Source organism: Anopheles marshallii (genome assembly GCF_943734725.1).
Source record: "Anopheles marshallii chromosome X unlocalized genomic scaffold, idAnoMarsDA_429_01 X_unloc_54, whole genome shotgun sequence".
Taxonomy (NCBI): domain Eukaryota; kingdom Metazoa; phylum Arthropoda; class Insecta; order Diptera; family Culicidae; genus Anopheles; species Anopheles marshallii.
In genome coordinates this window covers 90,001-95,000 of record NW_026525903.1, presented here as the reverse complement: position 1 = coordinate 95,000, position 5,000 = coordinate 90,001, and positions in this window count along the sequence as shown.

Below are 5,000 nucleotides of genomic sequence, written 5' to 3'. Positions count from 1 at the left end.
GCTCTATATTCAACTTTCAGATACCTCAAAGCTCAACTTATGTGGTCTGCTATTGCTCTTGAACGGGTACAATATCTGACAGAGGGGGGTTTTTGGCCCAAATTATGCAATATTAGTTTAACCTCCGTCGCAGAACCACATTTGACCAGGTCGAGAAAAAAATTTTTTCGTGACGACCTGGTCCCCCATAGTAGGGAATGAACATGACATCTTAACCATATTTGACCATTTTCAAATTTCTCGTCGCGGAATCATGACTTTACTAGTAAAATTTGTTCCGGGTAGGGACCTCCCATACAAAATTTTCATCGCTCCAAAAGTGATTTCGTTTCACTTTTCAACATTTACAAGGTCCATAAATCATGTTTTGAGACGATATGGAAAAAAAAATTTTTTGCCCGTCTCGACCAACTCGACCGATGGTGACCACAGCAGGGTGCTCCATACAAATTTTCCTTATGTGGAATTTTCAGTGTAAAATAAGGTTTCTCCAATCGATCGCGGGTTTCACTTTTCATCATTTGCTAGGTCTAACTATGATGTTTTGAGTGGTCCCGCAAAAATTTTTTCTCTTGGCCAGTCGACCCTTTCGTCCATGTCGGTGTGTTCTGCAGTAGGGTGCTCCATACAAATTTTCCTTATGTGGAATTTTTCAGTGTAAAATAAGGTTTCTCCAATCGATCGCGGGTTTCACTTTTCATCATTTGCTAGGTCTAACTATGATGTTTTGAGTGGTCCCGCAAAAATTTTTTCTTGGACCGGGCCTTCCTTCCCGGCCCTGTCGGTGTGCTCTGCAGTAGGGTGCTCCATACAAATTTTCCTTATGTGGAATTTTTCAGTGTAAAATAAGGTTTCTCCAATCGATCGCGGGTTTCACTTTTCATCATTTGCTAGGTCTAACTATGATGTTTTGAGTGGTCCCGCAAAAATTTTTTCTTGGACCGGGCCTTCCTTCCCGGCCCTGTCGGTGTGCTCTGCAGTAGGGTGCTCCATACAAATTTTCCTTATGTGGAATTTTTCAGTGTAAAATAAGGTTTCTCCAATCGATCGCGGGTTTCACTTTTCATCATTTGCTAGGTCTAACTATGATGTTTTGAGTGGTCCCGCAAAAATTTTTTCTTGGACCGGGCCTTCCTTCCCGGCCCTGTCGGTGTGCTCTGCAGTAGGGTGCTCCATACAAATTTTCCTTATGTGGAATTTTTCAGTGTAAAATAAGGTTTCTCCAATCGATCGCGGGTTTCACTTTTCATCATTTGCTAGGTCTAACTATGATGTTTTGAGTGGTCCCGCAAAAATTTTTTCTTGGACCGGGCCTTCCTTCCCGGCCCTGTCGGTGTGCTCTGCAGTAGGGTGCTCCATACAAATTTTCCTTATGTGGAATTTTTCAGTGTAAAATAAGGTTTCTCCAATCGATCGCGGGTTTCACTTTTCATCATTTGCTAGGTCTAACTATGATGTTTTGAGTGGTCCCGCAAAAATTTTTTCTTGGACCGGGCCTTCCTTCCCGGCCCTGTCGGTGTGCTCTGCAGTAGGGTGCTCCATACAAATTTTCCTTATGTGGAATTTTTCAGTGTAAAATAAGGTTTCTCCAATCGATCGCGGGTTTCACTTTTCATCATTTGCTAGGTCTAACTATGATGTTTTGAGTGGTCCCGCAAAAATTTTTTCTTGGACCGGGCCTTCCTTCCCGGCCCTGTCGGTGTGCTCTGCAGTAGGGTGCTCCATACAAATTTTCCTTATGTGGAATTTTTCAGTGTAAAATAAGGTTTCTCCAATCGATCGCGGGTTTCACTTTTCATCATTTGCTAGGTCTAACTATGATGTTTTGAGTGGTCCCGCAAAAATTTTTTCTTGGACCGGGCCTTCCTTCCCGGCCCTGTCGGTGTGCTCTGCAGTAGGGTGCTCCATACAAATTTTCCTTATGTGGAATTTTTCAGTGTAAAATAAGGTTTCTCCAATCGATCGCGGGTTTCACTTTTCATCATTTGCTAGGTCTAACTATGATGTTTTGAGTGGTCCCGCAAAAATTTTTTCTTGGACCGGGCCTTCCTTCCCGGCCCTGTCGGTGTGCTCTGCAGTAGGGTGCTCCATACAAATTTTCCTTATGTGGAATTTTTCAGTGTAAAATAAGGTTTCTCCAATCGATCGCGGGTTTCACTTTTCATCATTTGCTAGGTCTAACTATGATGTTTTGAGTGGTCCCGCAAAAATTTTTTCTTGGACCGGGCCTTCCTTCCCGGCCCTGTCGGTGTGCTCTGCAGTAGGGTGCTCCATACAAATTTTCCTTATGTGGAATTTTTCAGTGTAAAATAAGGTTTCTCCAATCGATCGCGGGTTTCACTTTTCATCATTTGCTAGGTCTAACTATGATGTTTTGAGTGGTCCCGCAAAAATTTTTTCTTGGACCGGGCCTTCCTTCCCGGCCCTGTCGGTGTGCTCTGCAGTAGGGTGCTCCATACAAATTTTCCTTATGTGGAATTTTTCAGTGTAAAATAAGGTTTCTCCAATCGATCGCGGGTTTCACTTTTCATCATTTGCTAGGTCTAACTATGATGTTTTGAGTGGTCCCGCAAAAATTTTTTCTTGGACCGGGCCTTCCTTCCCGGCCCTGTCGGTGTGCTCTGCAGTAGGGTGCTCCATACAAATTTTCCTTATGTGGAATTTTTCAGTGTAAAATAAGGTTTCTCCAATCGATCGCGGGTTTCACTTTTCATCATTTGCTAGGTCTAACTATGATGTTTTGAGTGGTCCCGCAAAAATTTTTTCTTGGACCGGGCCTTCCTTCCCGGCCCTGTCGGTGTGCTCTGCAGTAGGGTGCTCCATACAAATTTTCCTTATGTGGAATTTTTCAGTGTAAAATAAGGTTTCTCCAATCGATCGCGGGTTTCACTTTTCATCATTTGCTAGGTCTAACTATGATGTTTTGAGTGGTCCCGCAAAAATTTTTTCTTGGACCGGGCCTTCCTTCCCGGCCCTGTCGGTGTGCTCTGCAGTAGGGTGCTCCATACAAATTTTCCTTATGTGGAATTTTTCAGTGTAAAATAAGGTTTCTCCAATCGATCGCGGGTTTCACTTTTCATCATTTGCTAGGTCTAACTATGATGTTTTGAGTGGTCCCGCAAAAATTTTTTCTTGGACCGGGCCTTCCTTCCCGGCCCTGTCGGTGTGCTCTGCAGTAGGGTGCTCCATACAAATTTTCCTTATGTGGAATTTTTCAGTGTAAAATAAGGTTTCTCCAATCGATCGCGGGTTTCACTTTTCATCATTTGCTAGGTCTAACTATGATGTTTTGAGTGGTCCCGCAAAAATTTTTTCTTGGACCGGGCCTTCCTTCCCGGCCCTGTCGGTGTGCTCTGCAGTAGGGTGCTCCATACAAATTTTCCTTATGTGGAATTTTTCAGTGTAAAATAAGGTTTCTCCAATCGATCGCGGGTTTCACTTTTCATCATTTGCTAGGTCTAACTATGATGTTTTGAGTGGTCCCGCAAAAATTTTTTCTTGGACCGGGCCTTCCTTCCCGGCCCTGTCGGTGTGCTCTGCAGTAGGGTGCTCCATACAAATTTTCCTTATGTGGAATTTTTCAGTGTAAAATAAGGTTTCTCCAATCGATCGCGGGTTTCACTTTTCATCATTTGCTAGGTCTAACTATGATGTTTTGAGTGGTCCCGCAAAAATTTTTTCTCTTAGCCAGTCAACCCTTTCGTCCATGTCGGTGTGTTCTGCAGTAGGGTGCTCCAACCAAGTTTTCCTAATGAAAGTTTTTCGTGGTTTCGTGTGAGTTAAAAACTCCGGAACTTGGCTTATTTTCACCATAATTTCCACATATGGTGACCAACTCAATAAACGTTTTGTGCGTATCCTATGGACAGTTTTTCGCGTTCAACTTGGTGAACTAGGGTTGTTTTCCCGAAGGGTAGAAAAATCTGGACTTAGCCAAATTTTGAAATCTCCAACCAATCTTGGCCTGTTAGATTATCTTGGTTGGGTTGCTATGGGCTGCTACGGCCTACTTGATAGGCAATGTTTCAACTCTTGGAAGCTTTCGTGGTTGTTTAGAACTGTCCATGGCCTTCTTGATAGAAATGGCTTATGGTGGCCATGGACTTAGCAACATTTTGAGATCCAATCTTGGCCTGTTAGATTATCTTGGTTGGGTTGCTATGGGCTGCTACGGCCTACTTGATAGGCAATGTTTCAACTCTTGGAAGCTTTCGTGGTTGCTAAGCACTGTTCGTGGCCTTCTTGATAGAAATGGCTTATGGTGGTCATGGACTTAGCAACATTTTGAAGTCTCCAACCAATCTTGGCCTGTTAGATTATCTTGGTTGGGTTGCTATGGGCTGGTACGGCCTACTTGATAGGCAATGTTTCAACTCTTGGAAGCTTTCGTGGTTGTTTAGAACTGTCCATGGCCTTCTTGATAGAAATGGCTTATGGTGGCCATGGACTTAGCAAAATTTTGAAGTCTCCAACCAATCTTGGCCTGTTAGAGTATCTTGGTTGGGTTGCTATGGGCTGGTACGGCCTACTTGATAGGCAATGTTTCAACTCTTGGAAGCTCTCGTGGTTGCTAAGCACTGTTCGTGGCCTTCTTGATAGAAATGGCTTATGGTGGCCATGGACTTAGCAAAATTTTGAATTCTCCAACCAATCTTGGCCTGTTAGAGTATCTTGGTTGGGTTGCTATGGGCTGGTACGGCCTACTTGATAGGCAATGTTTCAACTCTTGGAAGCTTTCGTGGTTGCTAAGCACTGTCCATGGCCTTCTTGATAGAAATGGCTTATGGTGGCCATGGACTTAGCAAAATTTTGAATTCTCCAACCAATCTTGGCCTGTTAGAGTATCTTGGTTGGGTTGCTATGGGCTGGTACGGCCTACTTGATAGGCAATGTTTCAACTCTTGGAAGCTTTCGTGGTTGCTAAGCACTGTCCATGGCCTTCTTGATAGAAATGGCTTATGGTGGCCATGGACTTAGCAACATTTTGAAGTCTCCAACCA